The sequence below is a fragment of the Tamandua tetradactyla genome, chromosome 23 (genome assembly GCF_023851605.1).
Source record: "Tamandua tetradactyla isolate mTamTet1 chromosome 23, mTamTet1.pri, whole genome shotgun sequence".
NCBI lineage: Eukaryota > Metazoa > Chordata > Mammalia > Pilosa > Myrmecophagidae > Tamandua > Tamandua tetradactyla.
Genome location: NC_135349.1, coordinates 6836977 through 6850056, shown reverse-complemented (window position 1 = coordinate 6850056; position 13080 = coordinate 6836977).

Below are 13080 nucleotides of genomic sequence, written 5' to 3'. Positions count from 1 at the left end.
ATTAATATTCTTGGAGAGGCTGGTCCTTCTGGGTTTCAGGATTTATCTGACCTAGGAACCCTCCAGCAATTACAGGTTCCAGGAAGGCAAATCTAGTTCATGAAACCATTATAGAGTCTCAGATGGAGCCCTAGGTGTTCTCAAGAGTCAACAGGTGTGATGCTGGTTGAGGTTTAGCAAGCCATGGCAATCAGCACTATCTGATTGAATCTTGCATAAGAGTTGCCTCCAGAATAGCCTCTCAACTCCGCTTGACCTCTCTTGGCCACTGATGCCTTGTTTTATTAGGCATCTTTGAGTGTCTCTTTTCCTCTCCTTGGCCTAGAAGATGTTGTTGATCCCACGGTGCCAGGACCAGACTCATCCCCGGGAGCCATGCCCCATGCTGCCAGGAAGACCTTCACCCCTGAATGCCATGTCCCATGCAGGGTGGGGAGGGCATGCATTTCCTTACAGAGTTGGGCCTAGAGAGAAAGAGAGGCCACATCTGGGCAACAAAGAAGCTGCCTGGAAAGAATGCCCAGGTCTTTCCATGGGCAGTCTTAGCTTCTCCCAGATAGGTGGGGTTTCTTTAGGAACATTCCACATATTGTTAAGAACAGCCAATTTCTTGGAAATGATTCATGGGACAAATGTAAAACCCTGGATGACTGGGTTGGAGCACCACCCTCAGTGAGTTTGGTCATTAGGGTGCTTGGTGGCCACTCAGCTCTGGTATAAACTTGGATGAGTTGCTATCCCACCCCTTGCTCTACTTGAGCGCCAGGCAGAAAAACTGGCAACTCTATAGCTTCCAACAGCAGTTCATCATGGGGACAATATCGTAGTTATAACATTACCAGGGAATGTGAAATTCTCTGCTTGCTGCCTGCCAGGCCCTTTGCTAAATGTTTGCAAGACCTGTGTGTTTTAATCCTGCCAATAGCCAAAAGCCATGGGGTAGAGAGGTGGAGTATGGTGAGCTCCATTTTACAGATGAAGAGACAGAGGGTCAGAGAGGCTCAGTAACTTGTTCAAGTTCACACAGCAGCCAAGCAGGGGAACCTGACCCAATTCTGGGAGAGCCACTCTGGTCCCTGTTCCCCATAAGGGCTGTGTATCTGTGGCCCAGGAGACACACAAACCCATGGATAAGTAAGGGGCCTCCCTACCCCCCCATCCCTTCCTCCTCCGATGCTGGGCAGTGGTTGCCAGAGGCTCTTTTCCATCGGTGACTCTGCTGCGCCACTCTCACACCATCCAGACTCTTGCCTCTTTTCTTCTCCACATTTTTCACAACCTGCCCAGACCTGTGTCCCCAGAGCCACTGTCATGCTCTACCAGCAGCACTGCCACCCCTTATCCAGCCTCTCCAGGCTCTATCCAGGGACTTGTTTCCAAAAATGTACATTGGCTGCAGCGTGCTGCTGAAGGGCAGAGCAGCAGGGAACTGGGGGGCGGGGACCGGTGCTGTGTAAAAGAGTCAGCTGCTTGCTCTCCAGGATGGAAAATTTCATCCAAACTCCTGGAGTTTCCCAGCATCTCATTCGACACCCCTGTCGGCCCCAGCAATGGGGAGAAAGCTTGCCTTGGGGAGGCAGATGCGTGTGTGCGGGGCCATAAAACCTAATGCATGTGCCATCGGGAGGATAGTCTAATAAAACCCACTTACCCACCCTTTTGGAGAGGCTGCTGGTCTGATGGATAGCTCGAAAGAGCTTAATAAAGTTACAGGTGAATGGAAATTCAGCTTTTAATGGGTGCAATAGCAGCACTGCCTTTTTATGGGACCAAGACAGAACTTCCACTCCTCCCTCATTCCTTGAATTGCACCTTGGAGCAAAGGTTTCATGGCTAAAGCCCACGATGTCCTGTTAACCCCTCCTCATCTGCCAACCTTCCATCTCCTTTGGGCCACATGGGTCAAGAAGCATGTAGAAATTTCCAGGCTGCTTCTGCCCTGCCCACCCCAGGTTGGACAGAGGCCCTGCTTGTTCACCCACAAGCTCCTTCGAGCTAACATCTACGGCGAGAAGCAAGATGGTCATGGGTCCACCGAGTGCAAAGGAGGAGAAATCTGGGTTGTGAGAATGTCCTGGGTTCCCACCACATGCCCAGCTGGGCCACGGGGCTCCCTGAGGGGGAAGGACAAGCGCATGGGGGCACCGTCCAGCCAAGGACAGCGGTGGCACCAGTCCCATGGACCCAAGGCCAGCAGGGCTGAGGACTTGCTTTGGACTCCAGCAGCCAGCACCGTGCCCGGATATTGGCTTGGACACAGATTCGCGACAAGCCCTCTCAATGCGTGTGTATGCAGGGCATAGCTCTGCCCTGAATCACTCCCCTTTGCACCTTGACCCCGGCCCAGCTTTCCAGGTGACTCCACTCTGGCTGCACGGAGCTCTCTCTTTCCGCCCCTGCTTCTCGTCCTTGCACAGAAAGCAGATCTGGCCTGCACGCCTGTTTGCACACGTCCTAGCTGGTGGGACCTCGTGCATTGCCACAGAGCCCTGTTTCGTGGCTGCCTGGGGACCCCCATCCCCCAACAGCCCGTGGAGACCCCTCAGGTCCCATCCAGCCCCCCGTTCCACAGAGGGGGCCACTATGACCCAAGGAGGGTGGGCGTCTCTGGGTGGGTGGGGGAGCACACAGGGCCGCAGGGGCAGGAGGAGGCTCAACTGAACTAGGGCCTCGACCTTGACCCTTGGGCTCTCCCCAGGACACTGGCTGCTGCTTGTCTTCAATACATTTTCTTTGACAACTGGAGCCCCCTGGCTGCCTTTGACGCTTTATGCGTCTCCTCGCTGAGCACCTGACTTCGCCCACTTTCAGCTGCGGTGTTGGGTGGCTTGGCGGCTACTGGGGTCTTTTGAAGACCCACGAAGCACATTTTGTGCAAATGACAAGAAAGGCAAATGGGAATTTTTCTTAAGACGACCAAAAGGCAACTATACACAGCTTCCCAGAGTGCGCACGGGCTCAGGGGCCCTGTTCCCCAAGGGCATTGCATCCCATGGTTGGGGTGGGTGTGGGGGAGCTTCCAGGGCCGATGGCCGGGGTGCCCTAAGGCTCCCTGGAAGACGCCCCAGCATTGGAGCTGCATCTCTCAAGCCTGGTTGACATTGGCGTCACCATAGCTACCTGTCCAGGCAACTGTCGCCCAGCATATCTGTCCACCCACCCAGCCCCAGGCCGGGGGTGGGGGCAGCCAGGAGGGCCCCAGGCGGCAAAGAGGCTTGAGATAAAACCCAGGGATTGTGGGCAGGGAGGACTCAGCAACAGCTGCCCAGGGGAAGGATTGTCAAGTGCTCTCTGCCAGTCGGAAACTTCTGATCATTTAACTTTGACCTTGACGTCATCGATGAAGAGAGAGTTTCCAAGCAAGAGGCAGGGAGAAACCGCCTAAGTGAGAAAGCCCAAGTTCCCAGGTGCCGTCAAGAACCTTCCGCACGTTATAGACAGTGGATCAATCCAGTCGGGAGTTGGCAGTGACCCTGACTGCCCAGTGAAGTCACCTGGCCTTTGGTGAATTGCCAGATGGTGGGCCTTCCACCCAGAGACTCTTATTCAATTGTCCTGGGGGGTGGGGGTGGGGGGCCTTGGTATTGGGGTTAAATATAAAAATCTCCCCCTATGATTTCTCTGGCTGGTCTGGAATCAGCTCACCTGGGTTCTGCTCTCAGCTCTGCTCCCAGGTGACTGGATGAGGCCAAGGAAAGTCAGTTTACTTTCTGTGCCTCAGTTTCCCTTTATTTCTCTACCCTTCCCCCCCCAAAAAACACACACAGTAGACTCTGTCCCTTGTCATCGGGGACACTGACAGCTGATCAGGCCCTCGGTCAGCAGAGACCAGCATTCAAGGTTACCTGGAGCAAATGCCACCCGGGCCGCGGGATTTTCTTTCTTCCTCTGTCCTGGGGACCGTACCCCCCACCCCCAACTCTAGGGGAACCTCGGGCCTTCTCCATTCCCTGATAACTAAGGCCACCTGGTAATGACCTTCGGGCTCCTTTCCTTACTTGCTCTGGCTCCGGTAGCTGTCGGGTGGGGGGCGGGGGGCCTGTGGAGCTGTGATCTGGTGCAAAGAGCCACCTCAGTCCACATCCCAGTTTCTCCAAGCGTGTGGGTCTCAGCCGCCCCTCTGGGATCTGGAACTCCGGCCGCTGGGGGCCTCATCAGAGGTGGAGACCCCTGAGCTTTGCCCCCCCCTGCATCTTCACGGGATGGAGCCGGTCCTGGTAGGCAGAAGGCTGGGGACCCAGGGGGGCCGCCGAGTCAGAGAGAGGGTCTCCGCTTTGCGGTCAGAAGCCAGTCACGTGGGGAACGCTAACCCCAGGCGGGGTTTCTAACCGGCTTGTCTGAGCCCCCTAGGGCCCTCAGGTGCTGTGAATTGTGACCCCCAAAAGACATGCTGAAACCCTGACACCCGTCTCATGAATACCACTTATTTGGAAATAAGGCTCCTAAAGATGGGATCAGTTAAAATGAGGCCGAAGTGAGTTAGTGTGTCCCCCTCATCCAATGATACCGGTATCCTCAGAGGAGAGGGAAATTTGGACAGAGAGATGAAGCGGAGAGAAGGCCAGGTGCAAAGACAGGCAGAGATCAGAAGGATGAGGCCACGAGCCAAGGAGCACTGGGGCGTGCCAGCACCACCTGAGGCACGGGGAAGGAGCCTCCCCTTGAGCTCAGGAGGGAGCGTGGCCTGCCCGCACCTTCAGCTCAGACTTCCGGCCTCCAGGTGGAGGACACACCTGTGTGGTGTCAGGCCCTGGGTTAGGGTACTTTGTCATGGGGCCCCAGGCAGCTACTGTACACACACGGCAGTTCTCAGTGAGGCTGGTAGGACCCGTAGGACCAGGAGGAAAAACCTATAGGACAGCTGAGTGGGTCATCAGTCGGTGGGTTTAACCTGCCTCCGAGCCCTCAGTCATTGGGGTGAAGGTCCCCAGAGGCTGGCACCTTTCCTCTGAGGTCCTTGGTGTCCCAGCTGGTAAGTTGGAACCACCCATCCACTCACATTTCTGCCTCGGCCAGCCTCACCCCTGCCTGTCCGGATGGACTCAACATACTTGCTGCCTTTCTCTGGCATCTGCTGTGTGACCTTGGGCAAGTTGCTTGCCTGCTCTGAATCTCATCTTCTTTCTCAAAAACTGGGGCTATCAGTGATTGGTTCCACTTTATAGGGGAAGTGAGGGGGTGGGAGATGGTGCAGGAAAGGAGATGTTGTCAGAGCTCAGCAGTGTCAGTGAATATTGTAACTGATCCCAAATTGAGGGGTACATGTGGCTGCTGGGCCCCAGATGCTCCACCGGGGAGGGGGCTTGGAACAGAGGAGACTTGATTCAGGAGACCATGGAGAGAAGCCTGCCCTGGAGGCCCTGAGGAGGGCCTTTTGTGTAGAAAGATGATTTTTTGGATTTATCAGGGGAATCCCAGCTGGGGGAGTTGGTGGGTTTGTACATGCCTCCGAACTCCCCCCAGGACCCCTTTGGAGGTGGTTGAGCACATCGGTTATGGGAAGGAGCAGGAGTTTTGGGGCCTGGCAAACCTGCCCTGAGTCCTGGCTCTGCCGCTGTAGCAGCTAGAAACTGCCGCTGTCAGGCTGCGTAACAAACCAGCCCAGGATTCTGTGGCTCACAAAAATAAAGCCTATGTTTTCACACTCATGGATCTGCAAATGGGCTGTGGGTTTCTGCCCCTGGCTGGGTGGCTGTGGTGCAGATGGCTGGGTCTGGGCCAGGCTTGCTCCAGGCTGCAGGTGAGCCTCAGGTCCGCCAGTAGGTGGGGCCCAGCCCCGAGGGGTGCAGCAGCCTGGCAGAAGCAGTACACAGGGTGAGCCCAATCAGGGGAGCACGATTTGAGTCTCCATTCCCCCTTGCATATCTGCTTATGTTCCAGAGACCCAGACAAGCTACCTGGCTGAACACAAATCACTGGGGAAGGGAGAGCAGTGAACACCTGCTCAGTAAACCCAGGATCAGCTGTGTGCCCTCGGGCACACCCTCTTCCATCTCAGGGGCTGGTGGCTCATCTCTAAATTGGGAAATCACACCCAGTTTCCACCAGCTACCAGTTTGGAGCCAAACCCTGATGAGAGCCAGTGCCGTAGAAGGCAGGCATCCCAGGACCCATTACCTGGGGCAGCTCCTTCCCTTTATTTCTTCCCCACGATGAACTCTGAATCCTGAGTCTGGTCCATATTTGCTGAGGATTGGGTTCTTCATTCTCCACCCTTGGGCGGAAATTCTGTGGGCAGACAATGCCCGTTATGACAACTCGAGCTCAGCAACACTCTTTACCGCCCCCCCTGGCCCCAGTCCTACCCCCAAACCTCCCCTATTCTCCACTCTCTATGGTGCCTTCATTCTCTATCTCAGGGGCGCTGGCAGGCAAGTGTGAATTCACCAGCTGCTTGCTGCACACACGTCTGCCAGGCAGGCTCCACCAACCCTGGTGGATGGTGGCCCGCGGTTTTTCAAGCCCTGGCTCGGTGCTTGGACACAGTGACAGACAAGGCACGTGGGGCACATTTGGCACCTGCTCTTAAGGGAACCTGCACCCTCATTTCTGACCCGGGCTGCCTCTCTCCTCGGCTCTGCCATGTTGTTGGGACCACATTCCTGCCTCCGTGGTGGGCAGGGGCTACGCCCCATTCATTCATTCATCGTCTCATCCCAGCCCCATTCATTCATTCATCGTCTCATCCCAGCCCCATTCATTCATTCATCGTCTCATCCCAGCCCCATTCATTCATTCATCGTCTCATCCCAGCCCCATTCATTCATTCATCGTCTCATCCCAGCTCGGCATGGGAAGCCAGCAGGCAAGGGAGCCCAGACAACCTCCCTTTCCAAATCCACCTGGCCACTAGCCTGCCGACTCCCAGCCCCCCCAGGAAGCTGGCTTTCTCTTTCTTCCTTTCCTTCCATCCTTCCTTCTTTCCGCTCTTCGTTCGTTCAGCCATCAGCCGTCTTCATTCTTCTCTCCCTCCTTCCATCCCCACCTCCCTCCCCACCTCCCTTCCTCATTCCCTCCTTTCTTCCTTTCCTTTCCTTCCTTCCTTCCTTCCTTCCTTCCTTCCTTCCTTCCTTCCTTCCTTCCTTCCTTCCTTCCTTCCTTCCTTCCTTCCTTCCTTTTTCTTTCTCTTTCTCTCTCTTTCTTCTGCCGACAGCCCAAGGATCCTGTGATTTATGCGATTAATATGAGGAGCAACATCATTATTCTGTTAATATATTATTCATTTCGCTAGTGATCTACCCTGCCGGCTCCCTGAGCCGGCCTCCCCCTCCCTGCTCTTTTAATAGAGCCGCATTTTAAATGGCAGAACAGGACATTAAACATGTATAAGATGTAATCTCATTTCCAATGCTCTCTTCCAGCCGGATCCCCCGCCTCATAAGCATAAAATCAACAACCCTGCCTGGTCTGACCAGGCCCACAGGGGCTGGGCCACCGGAAACAAAGTGGGGCTCTAATTAAGGAATATGTTAAAACTTCTGGTTTGCACCCCGTCCCACCCCACCTGGGGGAGGGGAATCAACCCTGGATGGTGGGGGCCCCTCCGGTGGTGAAGTGGCGTGTCTCCCCCCGCCTCCTGCATAATGAGATACTGGGGAAGAGCACTGGAGGGCTCTTCTCTCTGCGAGAGGCACGCCCTTGTCTTTGGCTTAATTAAAAGCACTTGGGAGGGTTCAGCCTTCCTGATGAGCTCGTCCAGCCCCATACGGGTAAATCACACCATAAATCCAACCCGGGAGCTGAGGCTCCTGCTGCACGGAGCGGGCTGGGGAAGCCCTGCCGGCCAACCGGTGCCGAGGGAGACATGCTCTCCACGCAACGTCAAATGAGACAGGCTTGGGAGCTTTGGAATGTTCCAGAAGCATTAGGTCAGCACACTTTCCAGACCCTCCTGGTTCTTCTTGTTTCAAGTGCTGGGAAATTGGGGGTAGGGGGGCACAGAGCACTGCCGCCCTAATTAAAGTGTGGGCCCCTGCCCCCTGTCCCCCCACCCTCGGGGGCTGCTCGTTTCTGCAGCCACGTTGGCGGGGTGGGGGTGGGGGGAGGGGTTGGCCCAGGGTTGCACCCACCCCTGCATCTGCGACTCTCTGGTCCCCCAGCGGTGCCCACACACCCGCTGGCCATCACGGTCACCGGTCCCCAGTTGTCCCCACCCCCACCCCCCGTGCCCGACAGCGGGTCTTCCCACTCCTGGCGGGGTCCCCGGCATGGGCTCCGTGGGGTGAGCCGGAAGTCCCTGCTCGAAGCCCAGAGAGACAGGTTCAAGTCCTGCCGCCCGTCTTGCGGGCGGGACACCATGGGAGACCCTGCAGGGACGAGGCCACGCTGAGTCAGGGCGGCCTTACTCCTGGATTCGGGCTACCGGCCTCCAAGCTGCGAGCCGGGGATTCCCGTTGTCAGACGACGCAGCGCTGTGTTCATCATGGCAGCCGCGCAGGCCAAGGCACGGTGACCGTGACCGCACGCCTGTGTCCCTGCAGACAGCGGTGTGGGCAGGGGGGCGGGGCCTTCCTGGAGCGGGGTCTGCTCGCCTGGGGGCGGGGCTAGGCTGGGGGCCTCGCCTGGGGGCGGGGCCCTTACCTGGGGGCGGGGCTAGACTCTGGGCATCAAGGGGGCGGGAAGGAAGCCTTAGGGGATGTGAGCTGTCTGGGACCCCGGCCTTGTCCGGGCCAGGTCGCCTGTCCCCCAGCTCGGGACGGGAAGGCTCTCTGCCCCGAGCCTTCCTGCTCCCTTGTCCACCCACCGTGTGTGGCCCTGGCAAGTCCCCAAACCTCCTGGGACCCCTGAGCAGCAGCTGGGCTGGATGGGTCCTCAGGCTAGACCCACCCATCAGAGGGTTCCCGATGGCCGGTTGTGCACCAGCTGCTCCCCCAAGGACCTGCAGCCAGGTCTGGCCCTGCTGTCCCCAGGGTTCGGACTCAAGCTCTGTAAGTGACAGGCTCTGTGCCTTGGCAGGGGGTACCCTCAGCCCCCGGCTTACCAGCCCTGGGCATTCCTCTCTCTGCCCCCCACCCCTCTTCTTTCTCCCTCAATCCTCTTTTCCTCCTTCCCTTTCCCCCCTCCTTCTTCCTCTCTCCCCCCACCCCATGCTCTCTCCCCTTCTTCCTCTTTCTCTCCCCCCTCCCTTTCTCTCCCTTCCTCTTTCTCCCCTCTCCTGTCTCCCCCAACCCCTCTCTCCCTCCCTTCCTTTCCCCTCCCCCTCTTTCCCTCCATCTCTTTCTTTCCCCCCTCTCGTCTCCCTCTTTCCCCCTACCCCCTCCCTCTTCCTCTCTCTCCCCTCCTTTCTCTCTTCCTCCTCTCTCTTCCTTTCCCTCCCTCTCTCTCTCCCCCCATCCCTTCATCTCTTCCACTCCCCCCTCTCTTCGTCCTACCCCCCCCCCATTTTCTCTCTCTCCCTGGTAATGAGTCCCCAGGAGAGCCACATGCCAGGGTATCACCTTTCCCTGGGCACACCCCTGGCCGGTTTGACTCAGCTGAGTGCGACCCTGATGCATGGTTTCCATGGGAACAGCACTAGCGGTATCAGCCTTGGCTCCTCACCAGGACAGATGACAATCTCGACAATCATGTGGGCCATGTCCAGCTGCACTAGCAGCCAGAAGGGATAGGGATGCTGAGTGGTGGCTGCTCTCCTGCCCCACCTCCAGGTCCAGCCTGGAGCCAGCAGGAATATTAGGGTGCAGGAACAGCCCTGGTCTGGGGCTCAGGACGGGCCACCTCCAGGCCCCCTAAGCTGGGGGGCGGGGTCCCAGGGGCTCCCTGGCTGGGGGTGTTTACTCCAGGCTCTGCCTCGGTCTGCACCTGCCCATCCACACCTGGCTAACTGCACCTGGCCATCTGCCCCTGGCTGACTGCACCTGGCCATCCACACCTGGCCATCTGCCCCTGGCTGACTGCACCTGACTGTCTGCACCTGGCCATCCGCACCTGGCTGACTGCACCTGGCCATTCGCACCTGGCTGTCTGCACCTGGCCATCTGCACCTCACTGACTGCACCTGGCCATCCACACCTGGCTGTCTGCACCTGGCCATCCACAACTGGCCGTCTGCACCTGGCTGACTGCACCTGGCCATCCACACCTGGCCATCTGCATCTGACTGACTGCACCTGGCTGACTGCACCTGGCCATCCACACCTGGCAGTCTGCACCTGGCCATCCGCACCTGGCTGACTGCACCTGGCCATCTGCACCTGACTTACTGCACCTGGCTGACTGCACCTGGCCATCCACACCTGGCCATCTGCACCTGACTGACTGCACCTGGCTGACTGCACCTGGCCATCCACACCTGGCCATCTGCATCTGACTGACTGCACCTGGCTGACTGCACCTGGCCATCCACACCTGGCAGTCTGCACCTGGCCATCCGCACCTGGCTGACTGCACCTGGCCATCCGTACCTGGCTGTCTGCACCTGGCCATCTGCCCCTGGCTGACTGCACCCGGCCATCCGCACCTGTCCATCCGCACCTGGCTGTCTCCTCCCTGGGTGTCCCCTTCTTGGTGCCTGTCCTCTCCTTATAAGGACACCTGTCAGATTGGATTAAGGACCCTGCGGATGCCAGTGTGACTCACCTGAACTAATTGTGTGGGCAACGATCCTATCTCAAATGAGGTCGCCTCCCGAAGGCCTGGAGGTAGGACTTCAACGTGTCTCCTTAGGGGGCCACAATTCAACCCGTAACAGTGGCTCGGCGCTCCCTGAAGTGCAGGCTCCAGGAGGGAAGCGCCCACCCAAGGGCCAGGCCTGGACGTGCGCTCCTGCCACATGGGCGCAGGGCCTTCCCACACTGACTGCAGCGGGGCCAGCGTGCCTGGGCACCCCCCTCCTGGCGCCCCCACCACAGCTCCCCCCAGTCTGCTCATATTCAGGGGCCCACGAGCCCCACGCCAGGCTCCAGCCACCCCCTCCCACCCTCCACAGCAGTCAACTCAAACTGGACTCAGTCGGCATTCAGCTCGGGAAATGAGCTATGGTCTGCTTGTGCAGTGTGCACGGTGGAAATGGACATTTCTCCCCAAATAATAGCATCGAAGCAACCCAATTCAAACCGAACCCTGGGAGGGGCCGGGACTTGTCAGCAGAGCCAAGCGGGACACCTGGGGCAAGGGATGACAGACCCAGCCCAGGGAAATGGGGTGCCAGAATTCCAGAGGCAGGGAGGGGGCGTGCTGGGCTGCTGAGAGCAGACGGCGGCACCACCCGCTGTGCTGGCTGGAGACGGGCGCTGCTGGCCTGGCACACGCAGCCAGGTGGCCCGACAGCATCACCCTGGGATGGAAAACCCTGAGTTCTGATCACCTCCTGTTCCCCCAGTTGATGAAGGAGGGATTTCCTCCCTAAAAAGAACAAGATGGCCAAACAGGACCCCTCACGCCAGATGGACAAAATCAAACAGAAGTTTATTTATTTATTTTTAAACTTTTTTTTCTATTGTGAAATATAACATATATACAAAGAGGCAATAAATTTCCAAGTACATTTTAACAAGTAGTTATAGAACAGATTTCAAAGCTTGGTATGGGTTACAGTTACACAATTTCAGATTCGTCCTTCTAGCTGCTCCAGGACACTGGAGACTAAAAGAAATAATATAATGATTCGGCAGTCATACACATTTGTTAAATCCCATCTTCTCTGTTATAACTCCTCCTTCTCCTTTGATTCTTCTCCCAATTTTTAGGGGTATTTGGGCCCTACCCATTCTAACTTTTTCCTGTTGAAAAGGGGTGTTGATAACATGGAATAGGGAATAGAACTAGTTGACCTTTTGAAAAGGCTGGCCCGTCTGGCTTACAGGATTTATCTGGCCTAGGAACCATCTGGAGGTTGTAAGTTTCTGGAAAGTAATCTTAGTATGTGAAACTTCTGTAGGATCTCAGATAGAGCCCTGGGTGTTCTTTAGGGTTAACAGTAACAACTTTGGTTGGGGTTTGGCACATATGGTAATTAGCAATATCTAGTTAAAGCTTGCCTAAGAGTAGCCTCCAGAATAGCCTCTCAACTCTATTTAAACTCTCTTAGCCACTTACGCCTTATTTTATCATATTTCTTTTCCCCCTTTTGGTCAGGAAGTTGTTGTCAGTTCCATAATACCAGGGCCAGACTCATCCCTGGGAGTCATGTCCCACGTTACCAGGGAGACTTTCACCCCTGGATGTCATGTCCCACATAGAGGATAATGATTTATCTTGCAGAGTTGGGCTTAGAGAGACAGAGAGGCCACATCTGAGCAACAAAAGAGGTTCTCTGAAAGTAACTCTTAGGCACAACTATGGGTAGGCTTAGCTTCTCTGCTACAGAAAAAGTTTCATGAGAGCAAACCTCAAGATCAGGAGCTTGGCCTATTAACTGGGGAGTCCTTAGTGCTTGAGAGAGTATTAGGGGTTTCCCAGGTGGGAAAGTTTTATGGTTTCCTATTTTTTCTCCTGTCCCTCAAAAGACTTTGCCAATACTTTTAAATTATCTGCCCAACATACTCTGGGATGTCTCCAGGCATTACATTAAGCTTTACAGAATTACAAACCCTCATTCTCATTCTGGGCTCTGTCTGTTTGGGTTGTTTAAATGAGCTGTCCAGACAGGTTGAGTTAGATCATCAAACATGAAATGTATTAACTGAGCATTCTCACAGCCCCAGAGGGCGTCACGCCATACCCCACGGGATCATGGGAGAGGGGTTGGGGATTGAATCACATCCCCTGCAGAAGTCATATTCGTCTAAATGTGGGTCCTGCTTGTAAACAGAGGCGCAGAAGACACAGAAGCGAGGAGGAGAAACATTTTGAGGGAGGCAGAAACGCGAGCCAAGGAACCCCAAGGAATCCAGCAAGCTGGTGCCAGGACAAACTCTGGGAGACAGCCTGGTCTGGCTGATGCCTTGGTTTTGGACCTCCAGCTTTCAGAACTGTGGGAGGATAAATTCCTGTGGTTTAAGCCACCCCATTATATGGTATTTGTCATAACAGCCCTGGACACTAAGACATGGTTGCACTCAGGAATAGACAGAACCAGTAGCTGCTCTGGGAGACTTTGTAATGACAAAAGAGTGGGGTGACCCTTGGTTCCTATGGGAG